Source organism: Canis lupus, chromosome 9, assembly GCF_048164855.1.
Source record: "Canis lupus baileyi chromosome 9, mCanLup2.hap1, whole genome shotgun sequence".
NCBI lineage: Eukaryota > Metazoa > Chordata > Mammalia > Carnivora > Canidae > Canis > Canis lupus.
The window spans coordinates 56205271-56227943 of record NC_132846.1 but is presented as its reverse complement, the minus strand read 5'-3'; the positions used below and the strand labels follow the sequence as shown (position 1 = coordinate 56227943).

The window sequence follows — 22673 nt, the reverse complement described above, 5'->3', positions numbered from 1 at the left end:
TATAATAATAGAATTTAAGACACCTACAATAATGAAAAAAAGTATCAGTTTTCCTTGTAGCAAGACAGATATATGACCAATTGCCAATAGGATATAACTGGGTTTCTTATATTATCTTCTTAGATTGCCTTTAAGGTTCTACTGTTGCTTGTCCTCTACTAATTCCCCCATCCCCCCATCCCCTTCATCTCTGTCATCATTGAACTGTCTAGGACACAATCTTGGACCATAAGATGATAAGGGTCATATCTAATGTATTGTGAAATAGTCAACTGAAAGGAAATTGGGTCCCTCTGGACTTCAGAGTCCACTTTTAAATTTTTTTTTTTTTTTTTTTTTTTTTTTTATTTATGATAGTCACAGAGAGACAGAGAGGCAGAGACATAGGCAGAGGGAGAAGCAGGCTCCATGCACCGGGAGCCCGACGTGGGATTCGATCCCGGGTCTCCAGGATTGTGCCCTGGGCCAAAGGCAGGCGCTAAACCGCTGCGCCACCAGGGATCCCCAGAGTCCACTTTTAAATGCAATAATAGATTACTTACCTTTATTGATGTAGGCAATAAACATACTCTTTCAGGTTTAGGCTATAATTTTTGGTTTCTCTTATACCCAACTAAATAGAATATTAACTAATTTACCTAATTTAGATGTTTAGCAGAGGAGCCAAGTTAATTTGCACTTACTATTTCCTACACTATATTTTCATGCAAAATTAATGGAAAAAAGAAAAATGAAAATAATAAAACTCAAAGTAAATATTCTGTCCTCTCACCCACACCCAATTTCCTAGAACTAGAATTTGCATTTTTTAAAATATGTAATTCATTGGTAGACTGTGCCCTGTTTGAGAATTACTTTACTGAGATCAAACAAACACTTTGGCCCAAACTCCTACTATAAAAATTTATGATAATCTTATCACCTTCATTTTGTTGATGAAGTCATGTAACTCTTGACACAGTATTGATTGAATGAAATATAAAATCATGAAAGGAGTGACTTTATGTGAGGGCTATAGCTGGTGGTACATAGAGGAGTGACTCATGCTAGCGTTATCCTTTTCTTAGTACCATGTTGTTTTCCACAAGTCAGGAAAATCCTCAAAATGCAGTCTTAATCTTTGATTCCTTCCTAAAAGGTAAGTAAAATATCACCTGGATATTTAAAAAAGGAGAATGGGAGCAAGGCTGGTATATATCTTTCTCTTAGTCTTGGAAATGCTACTAACTCACTTTCTCAATCAAAAGTAATGTTTTAAAAATGCAAGAACTTGCCTGAAGCCAAACCTCTGTCTTGACTCTCAGGAGTCCTTAAAGAGCTTAAAGAGTATCCAAAGCCTGGCTATGCCCAAGGCATTTCCCGTTTTCTTTGGTCAGGGACCTTCAATAAACAAGTACCTTTCTTCTTACATTAATATTATTTATAAGGGAACTTGTCGATAAAAGGGGGCAGCCAAATTCCTTCAGGAAGTAACAATCAATATTTGCTATCTAAACAGTCAATGTATTTTATTCTGGCCCTTCTCACACCTGCAACCCCAATCACATTTTCCAAGTTTAATCTTAAGAAAATGTCACTTAGATTCCAAGCTTAAAAGTTCTTAAATTTTTATTTTGGCTCACCATGCATATGGATTTTGGTAAAGTGGAAAATGGATCCTTCCTCTACCTTCTCTCTTCTCTCCTCCAATATTTTTCCTTTGACTGAGTGCCCACCCTAATGACTCAACAATTTGAGCAATGGTGTGGGTTATCTTGCATGATGATAGCATCCAGTGGTGCACATCTTCGTTCTTTCTTGGGGTTCTGCTCTGCTGTCATTACTTTGTTTCTTCAAATCCCTGTGTATCTACATATGTTCACACATGGGTGTGCACACTCAAGCAGAATGATCTGTTTATTCTGGAAACAGTCATAGCACCATATTTGCCAATGTGAGATCACTGGAATAACTTTTGCTGATGTCTTCCACATGTTGGCTGACTATTTGATTCTAGTTTAACTAGTGTGTGCAATCTCTCAATTCCCACATATGCTGAGGAAGGCTCTTATTTAGAAGGCAGAGGAATTGCCAAGCATCTAACGATAGCATTCTGTGAAAATGTTGCTTTATCTGAAACAAAATGTGTCCTTAAGCAATCTGAGATCTCCTATTGTTAAACTAGTCATATGTGAAAGTAACTCGGATCTATAAAAACTTTTCCAGATTTCTTGGATTAGTAATAGGCAAAATTGAATGGAAGAAAATAAATAAATCTCACGATCTAAATAATTATATCATCTTTCCTCAGAGAAAAAGCTTAATGAGACTCACGAGGTATTAATTAGAATAATTCATTGGCAGAACCTTGTTTCACATTTTCTTCTATCTTGTCTCTATTTCTTGAGTAACTATTTCTTCTATTTCTTTCATGGCCATTTTTTTGCTTGTTTGTGAATAATCAGAAAGTGATAATTCTGCATGATCATGCTTCTCTTCAATTGGATTTATCTAGGTTTTGTATGCAATTTAATGTGCCATGACATTGAAATTATCTGGTTTTGCCCATTGGCATATTATTTATAATTTGCTTCAGGTCCATGCCCCAGTGATAAGGTGATTTACTTCAAAATGGGATGGTCACATTATCCACATATTTTAAATAATGTTGAGTTGGAATTTTTAATGTTTGGTATTTTTTTGGTTAAGAATGATACAGTAGAGATCTAGAGCCACATATGGCAGCTGACTCTAACTTCAGATTTTCATTGAACTTTTAATTGATTTTTAGAAATCATACTCAATTTCTTTCTGCCTATATCTCCTCATAACTCAGCTCATGGAAATTTAACCCTTGATCTTATCATTGGTAAATATCTTCTTGTTATATATTCTTGACTTTTATCTGTTAAGTTTGTGCCAAGTTCTATTTAAATAAATTACTTGATAGAAAAGTGAGATCACTATTAGAAGTGATGTGATCCTAATATTTGGAGACTAATATTATTTATGGTGACCCAATAAACTATAGAATTTCTATAAAACAGAAACACAAATTGTGGACTCTCTGGGTTATATAAAAATTAAGAGGTTACTTTAGTTAGGGCTATAATGGTCTTGGGTTGTGAGTTCACATACCTACCCCTCTCATTTGAAATAACAATACAGAAATATTGAGCATATGGTAAAGCAAAATGAAATTTATACTTTGCTGTGAATACAGAAGCTACCATGTCAGGGGCTCTCAGGAACTAAAAATACTAAAGTTGAAAATCATTTTAAAAAACAACCCGCTTAAGGTAAACAGTTATTTATAAACTCAACAAATCCACAAATTTTCCCTAAATCACTAAAGTTAAGATTAAATAGAGTATATCCATGTCCAGGACAAAAAAAAAAAAAAAAATATATATATATATATATATCCATCCTTGATGATAAAGAGCCCTTCGTAGTTTTTTTGTTTTGTTTTATTCTGAAGACACTGGTAGATAGAGGCAATGTCATGGTAGTGTATGGGCCTTTGCTGTATAGGCAACAAATAAATTCTTTACTTTTCTGAGTAACCTTATGTGTAGTCAACTACTCAACCTAGAACATATCTACTATTGATCCATTCACTCAACTCTAATCCCCACTGAGATCATAACGTCATCACTATAGTAGTACAAAGATGGTGGGAATCATGTGAACAGACATCCAGTGTTGACAACAGATGAGTACTATTTTTTTTTTTTAAGATTTTATTTATTTATTCATGAGAGACAGAGAGAGAGAGAGAGGCAGAGACACAGGCAGAGGGAGAAGCAGGCTCCATGCAGGGAGCCTGATGTGGGACTCGATCCTGGGTCCGCAGGATCAGGCCCTAGACTGAAAGTGGTGCTAAACCGCTGAGCCACCCGGGCTGCCCCAGATGAGTACTATTGTAAGTAATTAGAAATACTACTCAATTCTCAGTCTCAATTCCAGCATAACAAACACACTAGGATATTTTTTAAATTTTAGTGCACATCAAATATTAATGCTATTTACTAACACTAGTGGCAAAAATAATACTAATAGTGCCATTTAATTAGCATATTCATGTACCTTTGTTCATAAAATTATTTCTTAGTATATAAATAAAGTTATTTTCTTAGTATAAGGTTTTAGATATAGAATTGCTGGCTCAAATAAATCATCTGTAGGGGCGCCTGGGTGGCTTAATCATTAAGCATCTGCCTTCCGCTCAGGTCATGATCCTGGGATCCTGAGATTGAGCTTTCTGTTCAGTAGGGAGTCTGCTTTTTCCTCTCTCTGTACCCCTCCCCTTGCTCATGCTCTCTCTCTCTATCTCTTTCTCTTTTTATACTCTCTGTCTCTCAAATAAATAAAGTAAAATCTTGAAAAAAAAATCCATATACCCTCAAGGATTTTGATACAGCTTCCTGATTGTTCTCCAGAAATACACTATTTTATTCTCCCACTAAATACTTGATGCCTGTACAGCAGTGGGCTCAAGATATGCAGAATGCTGTGCTTTGATAAAAATTATTTTGACATCATGTGAGGAAGCAGAGGGAAAATTATTTTTTCTATCTTCCTCATAGCAAATCCCCCACTTATTTCTTGCTTATGTACCCTGATTTTGCTTATCTGTTTCTTTTGCATGGGTATGTACTTAGGGAAGGTTGTGGCAGGGGGTCCTATTCAGTTGAAAAGACAAATTATGATTATTCTTAGTCAAATATGGAAATCTCTTTCCTTTAACCAGTAATTAGTTAGGCATGGCCATGAAATATAATATCACAAAAGAAGAGGGAAGTCTACTGGGGTGGGACTCTTATGAAATTGTTTCCTCCATATAGCAAAGACATTTATGAAGCCAGTTTTTTCTGGCTCTGGATGTATACCACTATGGCAGTTCTTTTGGAAGCATGAAGACCAATCTACTACAACGTCAATATGCTGAGGATAACCAAATGGAAGATAGAAGAAAATCTAGGACCTCAATGTCCTATAACAATATTTTTTCTATATTGCTTAACCAACTTTTTTTCTTTCTTCTTTCTTTCTTTCTTTCTTTCTTTCTTTCTTTCTTTCTTTCTTTCTTCTTTCTTTCTTTCTTTCTTTCTTTCTTTCTTTCTTTCTTTCTTCTTTCTTTCTTTCTTTCTTTTCCTTCCTTCCTTCCTTCCTTCCTTCCTTCCTTCCTTCCTTCCTTCCTTCTTTCATGTTATTTGATGCTGAAAGTAACTTGACTCATACCTTACTTTTAGCTTCAAACATCAAGAGTAAATTTGAATGCAGATTTTCTAGATGTCCATATTAAAGTTCAGATAACTATAGCATACTTCTTATTATCCAAGTGAAATACCAATAATATGGTGCAGAATATAAAAGGAGCCCTGGAGGAAATGTGATGATATAAAGTGTTCATGGGCTTTACAAATTATGATAGAGAGTTGGAAATGTGCAAAAGGGTACAGTGTGGCATGAAAAATGGAAATTCCATGATAAAGCTTATCCTTCCCAGATACTACCCACCAACCTCACTGTGTTGAAATAGGGCACTAAAATTCATTTTTCTGTCCTTCCCCATGCTTGTCTCATGCTCTATAGGAGAAAACACATCAAATCCAGATCATGCATCCTCCAGTGAAGTAGAACATATTTTGGTGGCTTAAAGAAGTAGTGTGTGGTAGGTATGGCTCTGTTTTGGGTTATTTGCTTAGTTTAATGCCAGATAATTTAATTATGGATTGGAAGATGAAGGAGAGTACAGAATTTCAGAATAGACAGGCAAGTTTACTACCAATTTCTGATAAGCAGAGTTATGAATGGTATAGTTGGTTTCAATAGTAGCAGTTAAATCATTTTACCACAGTACTTTCCAGTTGCCTCATACTATAATCATTATTAGGTAACTATTAGGAGGATTAGAAAAAATGACCCTATCTTAGGTCTATTTCATTATATGGTCTTTTTCCATAAGGATTATTATTTGTTTAAAGATTTTGCATGGCTTAGGTTGAGACTTCTTGATTTTTCCTGGTAATCAGCTACTCAAAAGAATGCCATCTCTCTATAATATTAGGAATCTTATGGTTTAAAATCTGTGAAGCAATTCTTGCTCGTGGGGCCCCAGTAGAACTAAATGACCTAGTCAGTTTGCTTGAGTTTGTCTAGGGTCCTGTCTGAATTTTAGCAGTAAGTCAATCCAGTGGAGGAAAAGTTATCAGCTACATGAATGACTGCTTTGAGTGTTCATTAAATTTGTAAGAGAGGGTTAGAGCCTTTGCTTATATTTCTTCTCTATTTCATGTTGTCTGTGGGAAAGTTAAATGAAGTTTCTGATGAGTGTAAGGAAAAGGCATTCCATGTCAATCTCTCCAGATAGGGGTTGTAGAGGTGCTAAGGGGGGCTGGAGCTCAAGGGGTGGAGTTGTCTTTTCTCATGCAAGTGAATGACTGTGAATAACAATGACCTTTCCTGGAAGGCAGTTATAATTTTGACTTAAAATTTTTTATTTTTACTCCTAACATACTTGTTTCTAACTGGAGTTAAGTTTACTTATACATACATGCACTCACTCATCCCTATTCCTGTCTGGCACACGTTTGCTAATCACCTTTTCCTCTCACTCCATTAAACACAAAAAGAAAGAAAGTTGAAACAATGGAAAATGGGACTGCAGTTCTTTGTCACAGATCTGGCATTAAGTCTTCCAGAATTTCTCTCTTTCCTGGCACCCTGTGCACAGTTCTGTTATGCTCTCACATCCTATTTATTTATCTACTTCCCATCTAAAACTATGAACTTTTTTGAAAGCTGAGCCGGTACATTTTATTTCCAGAAGCACGGTGACTGCTACACAGTAGGCATTCAAGAAAAGTCTGGTAGAATTACATAAAAAAGGAATATTTTGAAGGTATATGAATGGCTTCACCTAAGATAGCTTCATTCAGAAATGAGGATGGTTTCTTCACCGAATAATTTATTCTGACACAATATGAAGAAATAAGGATGGTTTCATTATATTTCATTTGGCTTATTTAGGAAAAGAAACTTTGGCTCCATTGTCTGAGATATAAGTAGAAAGAAGATCAAAACACAACAAAACAACAACAACAAAAATAAAACAGCAACAACAAAACCCGAAGCCTCTGTCTTAATTGACTTTGTAAAGAAAGGAATTCTAAGATTAAATTTTTTTTTGTTCGATTCTTTGAAGGGTCCTGTGCAAACGGGTAAAACAGAAATTTAAAATAAACTCAGGGGTGCCTGGGTGGTGCAGTCAGTTAAATGTTTGACTCCTGGTTTCAGCTCAGGTGGTGATCCCACGGTCATGAGATGAATGAAGCCCTATGTCTGGTTCCTTGCTTAGCATGGAGTCTGCTTAAGACTTTTTCCCTAAACCTTTGCCTGTCCCCACTGTGGACTCCCCCCATCCCCCCCAAAATAAAAATCCTTAAAATAAAATAAATAAAATAAAATAAACCCAGAGGTTGGACATGACATTTGACGATATGGGTGAAATTGTTTATTTAATTCAAGATGTGAGAACTGAGACAAATATTTGAGCTGTGCACTTTATGAAAAATTCATTTAAAAAGCACTATATCACTATTTGTTATGGAGGACAATCAATCTCACTCAACATAATGTAGTTACTAATGTACCAAAAAATATCGTCATTAAAAGGTAAAAACCCTCTCTGTGATTGTAGCTATGAATGCAACCCAAAGATATTTTATGATAATTGCTAAAGTATTTGAAAAGGTGACTTAATTTACAGTTATAGAATAATGACTAATGAAGAAGGGCTGACCAAAGTAATGAATAAGCATATGTACCTATCTATGTCTGGATATTTGAGTTGACATAATTTTCTGCCATTAACAGTCTGTGATCTTGGGTAGAAAGTATAGCCAATCATTTCTTCATTATCTTTTTTTTTTTTTTTAAAGAGAATGATTTGGATAAGTTTTTATAAATGGCTTTTTGAAAAATATAGTTATGACAAAATCTTAAAAGATTTAATACAATGTGAGTTCTCTGCTTAAGAAAGTGAAACATTTGGAGATTGGAAGATAGCAGTAGAGTAAGATCCTAGGCTTGTCTTGTTCCATGAATACAACTGGATAACTATCAAATCATCCTAAAAACTCTAGAAATTGGCTTGAAGACCAGCAAAACAAACTCCACAAATAAAGATAGAGAAGATGCCACATATAATAAGGTAGGAAGTGCAAAGACACAGTTTAGAAGAGAAATGGATTATGGCCGCTGAGGTGGGGAGGGAGCCATGATCATCAGAGGTGATAGACTATCACTCAAGGGAGCACACAGGGTAAATGAATCTCCATTGAATTTGGTTTGAAGAGTGAAAGTGGCTGAATTTTGTGACATCTGGCAAGCAGTGGGTCTTAAAGCCTGGAGTTTTAAAGGTTAGCAGGCTCTGTTGGGATGGAGCCCAGAGGTCAATCTGCTGCTCTTGGAAAGAGAGAAGACAAGTAACTTGGGGTCCTACAGTGGGGAAACTGACCTGAAGAGTGACTGAGACACAAAGGGGGGAGGTTATTTGCACATCTCAGAGCATGTCCCAAGGGGCAGCATTCAGGGAGAGATCCCCATGGGAAAAAAGGAACTGGCTGGCTCCATTTCCCTCCCTCAATCCTCAGCACAAGCACAGGGTCACCTACAGTAACCAGCAATAGTACCCACACTTGCTACCTAACTTACTTATACCAAGCCCCACTTCTCCTCCCCACCCCACCTCCACCCCTCCCTGACTTTGTTGGAATAGCCCTTCCCAGTCTCACTTGCCTCAGTCCCAACTTGGCAGGCCCCAACCCCAGAAGACTGGCTCAAATCCCTGCTCACACTGTGTCTCTCAAATCAGGAGTTTTATGGAGTCTCCATTCTGGGGCTGTGGTGACAGGTCTCATTTCACAAGCAGATGAGAATACACCTAGTTAAAATGCATCACATTCAGGGCAGGAACCAAAACACTGCCCACAACAGTCAAAGAGAACCTTGCAGATGACTGGCCTGAAAGATAAAGTGGCCAGGACGAAACAACAGAGGGCATGCAGTACACATTAGAGACACTTTAGGAAGCACCAGGTTCTGGGGAACAGGGCACAATCCATAGCAGAGCAGTACAGGACCTCTTCTTCATAAGGCCATTACCCTTAAGAACAGGAGATATAGCTGACCTTCCTAAACAAGGAAACAGAGACTTCCTAAAACAAAGAAACAGAGACCTAGACAAAATGAATAGTGAAATAAGAAAGAGAAATTTCTATGAAATGAAAGAACAGGACAAGGCCACATCCAGAAATCTAAGTGAAACAGTAACATGCTTGATGGAGTATTTAAAGCAATGATCATAAAGATACTTACTGGACTTGAGAAAGGAATGGAAGACAAAAGGGAGATTCCTAACACAGAGATAAAGAATAACATAGAAGAGATAAAGAGGTCAATAAATGAAATGAAAAACATGATTGATGTAATAAACAGCAGGCTGAAGAAGCAGAGGAATGAATTAGTGACCTAGAAGACAGAGCAATGGAAAGTAATCAAGCTGAGTACAAAAAAGGGGGAAAAAAACCTTCTGCAAAATGAAAATAGACTTAGGGAACGTAGTGCTTCCATTAAATGTAATAACATTCGTATTATAGGGGTCCTAGAAGAAGATGAGAGGAAAGAGGGAAGGACATTTGTTTAAAGAAATAATAGCTGAAAATTTCCCTAATCTAGAAAAGGAAAATATTCAGATCCAGGAGGCACAGAGAATCCCCAACAAATTCAACAAAGGCAGATCCACACCAAGACATAATGTAATTAACATTTGCAAAATATAGTGATAAAGAAAAACTTTAAAAGCAGCAAGACAAAAGAAGACAGTAACAAAGGAAACCCCCATAAGGTTGGCAGGGCATTTTTCAGCAGAAACTTTCCAAGCCAGAAGAGAGCGGCAAGATATATTTAGAGTGCTGTATGGGGAAAATCTGCAGCCAAGAATACTCTATCCAACAAGGCTATCATTCAGAATAGAAAAAGAGATAGGAACACCTGGGTGGCTCAGCAGTTGAGCATCTATTTTGGTTCAGGTTGTGATCCTGGGGTCCCGGGAACAAGTCCCACATCTGGCTCCCTGCATGGAGTCTGCTTCTCTCTCTGCCTGTGTCTCTGCCTCTCTCTCTGTGTTTGTGTTTCTCATGAATAACTAAATAAAATCTCAAAAAAAAAAAAAAAAGGAAAAAAAAGAGATAAAAAGTTTAAAACTAAAGGAGTTCATGACCACTAAACCGGCCCTGCAAGAAATATTAAAAGGGACTCTGAGTGGAAAGGAGAGACCAAGAATGACAGTATGAAGGTAGGAAGCCCAAAGCAGTAAAAATAAATATTTCCTTAAAAAAATTAGTTAAGGAACACACAAAATAAAAGGGTGTAAAATATGACAGTATCTACCTAAAATATGGGGAGAAAAAAATTAATAAAATGTGGGGAGGAAAGGAATAACATTCTCCAGAATAGATCACATATTAATCAACAAAATAAGCCCCAACAATTCAAGATTGAAGTCATGCCATGCATTTTTCCTGACCACATGCTATGAAACTAGAAGTCAACCACAGAAAAAATTCTGGAAAAACCACAAATACATGGAGGTTAAGTAATATGCTACTAAGCAATAAATGGGCCAAACAGGAAATTAAAGAAGAAATTAAAAATTACATGAAAACAAATGAAAATGAAACACAACAGTCCAAAACCTTTGGGATACGACAAAAGCAGTTCTAGGAGGGAAGCTTATAGCAAAATTGACCTACCTCAAGAAGCAAGAAAAATCTCAAATTAACAACTTAACCTTATATCTAAAGGAGCTAGAAAACAAAACTAAAACTATCAGAAGGAAAGGAAAAATAAAGATTAGAGTAGAAATAAATGATATAGAAACTAAAAAAAAACAATACAACAGATAAAAGAAACCAGAAACTGGTTCTTTGGGGGGAAAAAATCAATAAAATTGATAAACTTCTAGCCAGACTTATTTTTCTTTTAAAGATTTTATTTATTTATTTGACAGGCTAAGAGAGAGAGATGGATCAAGTGCACAAGTAGGGGCAGGGGCAGGCAGAGGGAGATGGAGAAGAAGGTTCCCCATGGAGCAGGGAGCCAATGCTGGGCTTGATCCCAGGACCCCTGTGATCATGACCTAAGTTGAACTCAGATGCTTAACCAACTGAGCCACCCAGGCACCCTGCTAGCCACACTTATTAAGAAAAAAAGATAAAGGACACAAATAAATAAAATCACAAATGAGAGAGGAGAAAAAACTCACACTACAGAAATACAAACAATTATAAAAGGATACTATGAACAATTAAATGCCAAAAATTGGACAACGTAGAAGAAATGGATAAATTCCTATAAAACATATCAACTACCAAAACTCAAACAGGAATAAATAAAAACTTTGAACAGATTGATGACCGGCAAAGCAATTAAATTAGTAATCAAAAAACTCTCAACAAACAAAAGTGCAGGACCAATTGGCTTCACAGGTGAATTCTACCAAACATTTAAAGAAGAGGTTATATCTTTTCTTCTCAAACCATTTCAAAAAACAGAAAAGGAAGGAAAACTTCCAAATTCATTCTATCAGGCCAGCCTGATAAATATAGATGCAAAATCCTCAATAAAACACTAGCAAACCAAATCCAACAATATATTTAAAAATTCATTCACCATGATCAAGTGGGATTTATTCCTGGGTTGCAAGGGTGGTTCAATATTCACAAATCAGTTGTGATACATCACATTAATAAAAGAAAGGATAGAAACCATATAATCATTTCAGTAGACTCAGAGAAAGCATTTGACAAAGTACAACATCCATTCATGAAAAAACCCTCAACAAAGTAGGTTGAGGGGAAATATACCTCAACACAATAGAGATTTTATTTTTTATTTATTTTTATTTATTTATTTATTTTTATTTATTTATTTATTTATTTTTATAATAGAGATTTTATATGAAAAACCCACAGCAAACATCATATTCAATGTGGAAAACCTGAGAGCTTTTACCCCTTGGGTCAGGAACAAGATAAGGATGTCTACTCTCACTATTGTTTTTCAGCATATTACTGGAAGTCCTAGTTACAGCAATCACACAACAAAAAAATAAAAGGCATCTCAGTTGGTAAGGAAGAAGTAAAATTTCACTCTTTGTGGATGACATGATACTATATAGAGAAAACTTGAAAGACTCCATCCAAATTCAGTAAAGTCACAGGATACAAAATAAATGTACATAAATCTGTTGCGTTTCTATATACTAGTAATGAAGCAGCAGAAAGAGAAATTAAGAAAACAACCCCATTAACAATTGCACCAAAAATATTAAGATACCTAGAAATAAACCTAACCAAAGAGGTGAAAGACCTGTACTCTGAGAACTATAAAACACTGATGAAAGAAATTAAAGATGCAAAAAAATGGAAAGACATTCTATGCTCATTAATTGGAAGAACAGGTATTGTTAGTATGTCTATAGTACCCAAAGCAATCTATAGATTTAACGCATTCCCTATTAAAATATCATCATTTTTCACAGAATTAGAACAAGCAATCCTAAAACTTGTATGGAAGCACCAAAGACCCTTAAAAAAGCCAAAGCCATCTTGAAAAACAAACAAACAAATAAAAAGTAAAGCTGGAGGCATCACAATTCTAGATTTCAAGTTATATTACAAAGCTGTAGTAATCAAATGGTATGGTACTGGCACAAAAATAGATACATAGATCAGAAAACTTAGAAATGAACTCACAACTAATCATTGACAAAACAGCAAAGAATACACAATGGGATAAAGACAGTCTCTCCAATAAATTGTGCTGGGAAAGCTGGAGAGCAACAGGCAAAAGAATGAAACTGGATTATTTTCTTATACTATACACAAAAATAAATTCAAAATGGACTAAAGACCTACATATGAGACCTCTAACCATAAAAATCCTAGAAAAGAACACAGGCAGTAACTTCTTTGACATCAGCTGTAGCAACTTTTTTCTAGATATGTCTCCTAAGGCAAGATAAAAAAAATAAAATAAAATAAATTAAAAGCAAAAAGAAACTATTGGGCCTACATCAAAATAAAGATTTTCCACACAGCAAAGGAAATAATCAATAAAGCTAAAAGGCAGGGCACCTGGGTGGCTCAGTGGGTTAAGCATTTTGCTTTGGCTCAGGTCATGACCACAGGGACCTGGGATCAAGCCCATCAGGCTCCCTGCTCAGTGAAGAGCCTGATTCTCACTCTCTCTCTCTGCCCCTGCCCCCTGCTCATGCTTGCTCTCTTTCTATAAATAAATAAATAAATAAATAAATAAATAAATAAATAAATATCTTTATAAAAAAATTAAAAATAAAAATAAAAGTCAAGCTACAAAATGGGAGAAGATATTTGCAAATGACATATCTGATAAAGGGTTAGTATCCAAAATATATAAAGAACTGATAAAACTCAACACCCCAAAACAAATAATCCAATTAGAAAATGGACAGAAGACATGAAGAGATATTTCTCTAAAGAAGACATACAGATCGCCAACAGACACATGAAAAAAATGCTCATCATCATTTACCATCAGGGAAATGCAAATCAAAACAGTAATGTGATATTGCCATACACATGTCAGAATGGCTAAGATCAAAATACAAGAAACAACAGGTGTTGGCAAGAATGTTGAGAAAAAGGAAAACTTGTGCTATTGGTGGGAATGTAAATTGGTGTAGTCACTGTGGAAAACAGGATGGAGCTTCCCAAAAAAGTTAAAAATAGAACTACCATATGTTCCAGCAATCACACATATTTGGTATTTACTTCAAAATATAAAAAAAATACTAGTTCTAAGGGACACATGCATGTTTATAGTAGCATTATTTACAATAGCCAAATTATGGATTCAGGCTGCATGTCCATTGATGGACGAATGGAATATTACTCAGCCAAAAAAAGAATGAAATCTTGCCATTTGCAATGACATGGATGGAGCCAGAAAGTATAATACTAAGTGAAATAAGACAAATGGCATATGATTTCACTCATGAGTATAATTAAAGAAACAAAACCAAAGAACAAAGGGGAAAAAAGAGACAAACCAAGAAGCAGACTCTTAACTGTAGAAAAATTTTACCAGAGGGGAGGGGGTCAGGGGATGGGTGAAATATGTGATGGGGATTAAGAAGTGCACTTGTGATGAGCACTAGGTGTTGTATGAAATTGTTAAATCACTATATTGTATAACTGAAACTAATATAATGTTGCAAGTCAACTGATTAGAATTAGAAGAAAAACTAAAAAAGAAAGAGAGAACCGTATATAAATTTATGGGTAGAAGCATACGGGAATAGCCTTATGCTTAACTCACTGAAACTACACTGTGTATTAACTGTCAAAAAAAAATAAAGCTAAACACTCATATTTACTGTAAGACCTACTATGCAGTATGGCTCTCTAAGGCAGAGACTACAGTATATAGCTCCAAAATTGCATGATTCTATCTGACATTAAGCCAGTCCTGGTCACTTTTCAACCCTAATTAGACTAATTGTATAAATCAATGTAAAGAAGTACTAGGTTTTCAAAGAGGCTTACAGAGCTCAAAACCTTGCATGAGTGGAAATCATCTTTCATTATCACTTTCAAAACTATCACTTTCACTATCACCCTTCACTATCGCTATCACTTATCAAGATAAAGATAAGGTCGTATCTCCATTTGTTAACAGTTTTAATGAGCTAAGGATAAATTAGGAAAAAATTATTTCTTGAAGGTATAATCAGAGCATTGTTTTTTAAATGCACTACAATTGAATGAGTTTTTCTTCCCCTTGAAGTATCTACAAGACACTGAAGTAGATTTCACTTATTTTATTATAATCTGCAGCCAAATGTCCTTGTTCCCCAATAACATCACAAACTACAGAAAATGCAAAAGACCAGACTTGGTAATTCAGAACATAGGAAACATCTGAGAAGACCAAATACAAATATGTTGACAGGTAAGTTTATGATTTGAGAAGGAATAGTTTTGCCTAGTCTAAAACTCAAAGTGTCCTTCTTCATGCATAAACAGCAATAAATAATGGTTGAACAATGAATTTAAATGCTAGGTACACAGTTAAAATGTTCAGAAAGGGCTTCCTTAAATTTTATTAATAAAAATATAAATAACAGCTTTCTTTTTATGCCCTGACAATAGTGCAGGGGAATATTTTGTAGCAAATAGGTTTCAGTGATGTTTTACTAACATTGATTTCACAGAAGATAGAAAAATGGACTAAAAATGTAGACTAATAGTAAATGTTTAAAATCCAGAGAAAACAGTGACCATGATGAGACCTTGTATATAAAAGCCACTGTCTAAAGGGGCCATTAGTCATTCTCAATTTATAAGTTCCATTTACAATAAGTATAAAATAGATTAGAATTTGCTGTCACAGGAAAGTTTTACATTAAACACTGAAAGGATTATAGAGTAGGATGGTATTTCATTGAAAATAGAATCATTGCTAATAATCAATATTTATTGAATGTCTACAAAATCCATGGCATTAGACCCACAGGAGAACAAACTAACTCTGGCCTACTTTACACTTAAGAGAAATATTTAGTTCACAGTCTTTGAATTAATTACCATCCTCTCCGGAGCTTAAAGAAGGATCTAGATAAATTACATTTCTTCCCAGTTCTGACTCTACAATCCTTTTTTCTATGATTGGTGGTGTTAGCCTCTGGTGCACTATTTTCATTCCAAGGGAGTAAGTTCTTTCTAATAAAATTCCCCTTGCTTGTAGGGCAATTCTTCAAGCATTCTGAATCTACAGAATGGTCGTAAGAAGGTAGTTCAGCAGAAGTCATTTTTCTCCCTGAGTGCTGACTGATAGGATTTCAAGAGCTATGTAGTCTTAGGAGCACATTAGAAACATAGGATATGTTACAGAAAATTCTGTTCTATAAAAATGAAAATAATGCCCTTGTAGAATGATACTTTATAGGAGCATCTCCTCCTATTCCTTCCATCCACTCACTTGTGGAGTAGGCTTTCCCAGTTTTGGTTCCATTCAATATATCCCACTCCATTTTCCTCAATCATCACACTGCAAACATTATAGACTGTTGTTTCAGGCTCAGGCATGAAAAAATGAAAATAGTCAGTAACAGGGTCTTTGAGTTGTTTGAATCTGGTAAAACTGGTACTGTCCTAATGATTTCAGAAAACTTTATTGCTTCACTTCAGGAAATCAGTGAGAATCTAGTTTTAGGAGAGAGAGAAGGGGCTGGATCATTTTTGGGACTAACTTCAGTAAAGTTTTCAATTGTATTTTGGTTCAAACAGAAGTTCACCTCTGTCATGAAAACACCACAATCAACATGCCTAAGAAAGGCATGGTTCTAAAATGCAACCACTTTGTAACAAGTAGACAGATTCAATTAAAAATAAGGAAAGAAACTTTACAGCTCTCTAGTGTCATGGGAATATCAACTCAGAAGACAGAAACTGTTGTTTAAAATGCATTTTTAAAACCTTAGTACAATATGAATTCTGAACGAGTATTACCTAAAGCAGCTATTGCAGTACCCAAGAGACCGCAGAAAACTACTTTGATAAGTAATCATTTGTGGTTCATTGAAAGGAACAGCCAAAGGGAAATTATAGTAAATCTTTAGTTTTATGAGGCCTATGTAACTGCAAAAGAGTAAGGACCTTAAAGATTTCTTTAGGTACAGAATAAACTAGGTTCTTTAAAAATAATAGTTCCAATCATTACTGGGCAGTGGGTAAATATTAAATAAAATAATAATCCCTGTATCCCCTAATTATGCATAGTAACCAAGTTTTCTGAACAAAATAGAAATCCAGAGCTATGAGTGACAAAAATGTTATTAGCTTTTCAGCACATAGTCAGTTCATTATATTTAGTAGATTCAATGATAAAGTTTTTAAAAACATTTTAAAAGATTGAAAAAATAATGATACTATATAGGCTCCATGAAAAAGTATAGAAAAGTATTTTTAAAAACCCAATACTTTACAATAATTTACAGTACAATCACCATCAAAGACAGACATTTCTATTTCCTCTTGCTCTATAGAATATTTTGCATCTTTTCATAATTGATATTATACTGTTTATAAAATTGTATAGCCTTTTTTCACTATAAGATTTTTATCTATTTAAAACTTATAAGCATTGGGGTGCCTGGGGGCTCAGGCAACTGAGCCTTTGACTCTTGACTTTGGCTCAGGTCATGATCTCAAGGTACTAAGATTGAACCTACATTGAGCTCCATGCTCAGAGGGAGAGAGAGAATGAATCCTCAAGTAGAGGATTCCCCAAGTCTGCTTGAGGATTCTCTCTCTCCTTCTCCACCTGCCCTTCCCTCACCCATTCTCTTTCTCTGTCTCTCAAGTAACTATATCTTTAAAAATTTGAAAATAAAAATTACAAGCATAATTTTAATAGCTGCATAGTATTCCATGATACGAGTATGCTGCAATACTTAAATGTTTCCTGTAGAAATAAGCATTTATATTGGGTGAAAGTAGTTTTATCTGTGTATAAATCTTTGAAAAAAATAGTTATCCTCTTCATATTTTATTCTTAGAATTACTGGAACAAAAGGTGTAAACATGACTGTTCTTTATTCAACTTTCTTTATTCATAAAGAATATTGCTGAAAGAACTCTAAGATATATCTAATTTGTGGACGGTAAGCAACTGAATTACTATACTGTCCTGTTTTTCACCAGTTGGATTAATTCTGTAAATAATTGTTTCTCAAGAATTTTATATACAAGATATTTTTTGGATTGTTTGATTACTGCTATTGTCTCTAAACTTTTATAAATAAAACATTTTTAATATTGTTAGAGACTAGCAAATTACTTCATATTGCCTTTTGTATTACTATGGTTTAATTTCATGCAATAAAATTTATCCTGAACCTGAAACATTTAATGTATATTCCAACAGTGATCTTTTATTGATTTATTAATGTGAATTTGAGTATATCATGCAAGTTTGTCGCATAGGAAGTAACACCTTTTCCCTGGCACATGGGGAGACAAACACCCAAATGCCTAACTTTATAGAATACTTTGCAGGAGTGAGAAAATCTGAGAATGGAGAAACATTCCAGGTAAAATACAGGCTGAAGGTCAGATCAGCATTTGCTTTCTCCTTGAGGAGCACATCTATAGAAGACCTTAGTGCCAAGTATTCTATTGCTTCTATGCTTTATTGTTTTAACAATAAAAAATTACTACATTATAGGAGAAAATGGATATTTTCAATATAGAGATGTTAATTATTTTGAGATAATTCCACCTTTAGGTGTATTATTTTATTCTGAATGTGCAGAATTCTAGGAGAGTCCTCTATTATTAAGTGAATAACTAATAATTAAAGTATTTCAACTTAATCACCTAGGCAGTTGGGTAATAAATATTGTTTTAAGCATTAATTTCCTATAAATATGCTCTATTGTCTACTTACATATTTTGGGATTATATTAAAATAAAAAAATGTTTTGGAAACTAAATATTAAAACTAAGTCAACTGGGAGGATTCTGGGAAGATGGCAGAAGAGGAAGCACTAAGAATTTGTCTTCCATCCAGAGCAATTGCACTAGAATTATCTGTCTGGTGTAACTGTTTTAGAACTCTGGAATCTGTTGAAGGCTTACCACTTCCAGGGGAAGGAATAAAATTACCTCTGCGGGAGATATCACCTTATATGTAGAAAACCCCAAATATTCCACACACACACACACACACACACACACACACACACACACAAAAACAACATTTAAGTAGCAGGATATAAAGTCAACACACAAAAAACAATTGCATTTCTATGAATAATGAACATATGAAAAGGAAATTATAAAAAACAATTTCATTCACAATAGCATCAAAAGAATAAAATACTTTGTTATTAACTTAACCAAGGAGGTACAATATAAACTACAAAACACTGCTGAAAGAAATTAAAGAACACATAAATAAATGGCAACATTCCTCATATTTGTAGCTTGGAAGACTTAATCTTGTTAAAATACCAATACTGCAAAAATTGACCTACAGATTCAATGCACTATTAAAATCCCAATAATATTTTTTGCATAAATAGTAAAATGTATCATAAAATTCACATGGAATCCCAGTAAATTTTTAATAGATGAAATCATCTTGGAAAAGAAGAACAAAACCAGAGTACTCAAAATTCCTGATTATAAAACTTGCTACAAAGCTATAGTAATCTAATATATATATATAATATTATTATATTATATATATAATATATATAATCCCAATGGAGTAGATAGAAAACAGAGTATAAAAATAACCTTCACATATATTGTCAAATGAGTTTTTATAAGAAACAAGAGTGGCAAAGTGCCAAAATTATGCTGTAGGGAAAGGACAGTCTTTTCAACAAATGATGCTCAGAAAATAGGATATCCACATACAAAAGAAATTTGGTCCCTATCTAACATCATATACAGAGATTAACTCAAAATGAATAAAGGATTTAAATTTAAGGCCTAAAACAATAGAACTCTGAGAAGAAAACATAGGACAAAATTTAACAACTTCGGATTTGGTAATAATTTCTTGGATACAACAACAAAGACACAGGTAGCAAAAGAAAAACATAGACAAATTTAAAAATTTTGGTCATCTAAAGACACTATCCACAGAGTAAATAGTGACTCATAGACTGGGAGAAAATATTTGCAAATTGTATATCCAATAGAGGATTAATAACCAGAATATACAGAGAACTTTTAAAACTCAACAACAAAAAACAACCCAATACAAAAATGGAAAAAGGATTTAAATAGACATTTCTCTGAAGAAGATATATGAATGGTCATCAAGCACATGAAAAGATGCTCAACTTCACTAATCATTAGAGAAGTGCAAATCAAAACCAAAGTGATATACCACCTCACACTCATTAGGGTGACTACTATAAAAAACAAACAAACAGAAAGCAATGAGTACTAGAAGGATGTAAAGAAACTGGAATTCTTGTGCCCACTATTAGTGGGTAGGATTATGAAATGATGCAGTCATTGTGGAAAATAGTATGGTAGTCCCACAAAAAATTAAAAACAGAATTCCCATATAACTCAGCAATTTCACTTCTCGACATATATCAGAAAGAATTGAAAGTAGGATCCCTGAGAAGCATTTGTACATTTATGTTCATAGCAGCATTATTATTCACAATAACTAAATCAGGAAAGCAAATCAAGGGGCTATTGACAGATGACTAGATAAGCAGAATATGGCATTGACATATAATGGAATATTATTCAGCCTTAAAAAGGGAGATTCTACAATATGTTACTACGTGAATAGACCTTGAGGACAGTATGCTAATTTAACAGACCAATACTAAAAAAAAAACCCCAGACACTCTATGATTCCATTTATATGAGGTAGTTACAGTAGTCAAACAAAATCATTAAGACAGAAAGTATAATGGTAGTTGTCAGAAGCCAGGGAGAGGGGAGAATGGGGAGTTATTGTTTAATGGATACAGAGTTTTAGTTTTATAAGATGAAAAGAGTTATCAGGATAGAAGATGGTGAAGGTTACATAATATTGTGACTATACTTAATGCCACTGAACTGTACACTTAAAAATTATTAAGATAGTAAATGTAATGCTATAAGTATGTTATCACATAAACACAGAGTTCTACTTACTACTTCTATATCCTACTGCTTTTAATTAATTTCTACTACTTCACCACTTTATACAACTTTATGAAACTTTCAATTGCTTTCTAAAATTTACAAGTACTGATTTTCTTTGATCTGAATGATAGATACAAACACATTACACCCAAATTTTAGTTTCCACAACTGTTAAAATACACTGCAGGGAACTATGAAAACACTGTCTACTAAATAAATATATGTTGATGTTTCAAGTGTAATTACTTCCACGGGGACACTAAATATATTCCATAGATTGTAAGGCAATCATAAGTTAGAAGAGGCATCGAGTGTCTAAATAATGTAAATGCTTGTCTTGAGTCATGGGGGAAAACCCCAGGACCATTTTTCTTACCATTATTTCAGCAGCCCCTGCTTTTGTTTGTCTGAGAGGCGAATAATGGGAGCTACCTATGTATATCTGGTTATTTCAGAATCCCTGTGCCCCTGTCCAGATGAAACCACTACACATCTCAGCCCTTATTTATGGGTTTTTGTAATAGTGGAGTTCCAATGACCTTGGGAAGCAGTAACAGTCCCAGGGAAATATTTCTATCCAAAGAATTAATTCACTTTCGGTTATCTTGGTTTTAGTTTTGGGGAGTGTATGTACAAGCAAAAGTATTTGTTTCATGCTGCCAAAGGATTTTGACTAAACTCTCACCCACAGTTAAAATTGAGAAAAAGCAGGCTCTAGCATTTAGAAACTTAGAGCTAGAAAATTCTTTACAGAAAAAAATAGATAATTGCATTGATAAAAAGTAATAAAATATAATCAACATTTTCAGCTCATAATTTTTGTAGGCATTTACATAAAGATGAATAGTTATGTATGATGTAGTATAAGAAAAAAAAGGTGAAGCAAACTGGATTCTTTTTCCTCAATTTGGTCAATAAAACAAATATAAAGTGATATTAGATCACAAATCAAGGGGTTTTTCTTCCATATTATCTCACTTAAATCATTACGAGTCGTATAGCTTCTTTGTATTTCAGTTACATCATCTGTAAAATATGGAAGAAGCCAGAGACTACGTTAATTTTATTTTCCACTAGGTCCTAAGATTTCCTACTGATAATATATCTATATTCTACCTCAATCCTGAAAGATTTGCTGTGCCTTGTGAAGGTAAAAACCCAAATCACATTTTTAAGTAAGGATTGAACAAGGAAAAGGTAGAAAAAATAAGGCAGGATCAAAGGTAAAGTCAATGCACAGTACTTACATTTTCTTTGTGTATCTGAATAATTTGCAACCTCAACACAGTTACAATGGACAGTTATGTGACATGCATATGCCAATAACTGATCTTTGTGATTACAGAGTGATTTAAAAACGGAATTTTAGGGAACAATTTTAATGTTACTCTTGGCCCTTAACATTCATTATGGCTTCTTCTATTTTTTATTTCTTGTTAATAGATTGCATGAAGGCCTCAATTCTTCAGCCCTCCCGATGAAGTTGACCTTTGCCATGTAAGTTGGTAACACTTCCCACTAAAGTGCCATTTCTCTGCTCCTTATATGAAACTCAATCATATGACTTTTGGCCAAGAGCATGTCGGTTGGCATGATGTTACTAGAAAAAGAACTTCCATAGAAAATAATTGTGCAATTCGACTCACTCTTGTATTTTTGTCATGACTAAGAGATGGTCATACTTGGACTAGCCTGCTAGGGAGAGAATAAGGGATATAAGGACCAGAACTGCCTAGTTGTACACAGCCTAGATAAGACAATCTCATACTGAAAGCTGCAGATGTGTGAGAAATCAATTTTTATTGATATATATATCACTGAGATTTCCAGTACTTTGCTAAGCAGATTAACATCCGAGTATACCTAAGAGAGCATTATTATTTTTCATAGCTAATGGTACTCCGTGGCTCAGATTCACAG

The 22673-nt window shown here is 34.5% G+C and overlaps 1 long non-coding RNA gene across 1 annotated transcript; it reads left to right on the top strand.

Annotated features, from left to right (window-relative positions):
• Positions 1–1038: 1038 nt before the first annotated feature.
• On the top strand, positions 1039–22250 carry LOC140639465 (uncharacterized). Its single transcript, XR_012036176.1, has 4 exons — positions 1039–1138; positions 5578–5656; positions 14925–15039; positions 22197–22250. It is a non-coding gene; the product is annotated as an uncharacterized lncRNA (long non-coding RNA).
• The last annotated feature ends 423 nt before the right edge of the window (positions 22251–22673 follow it).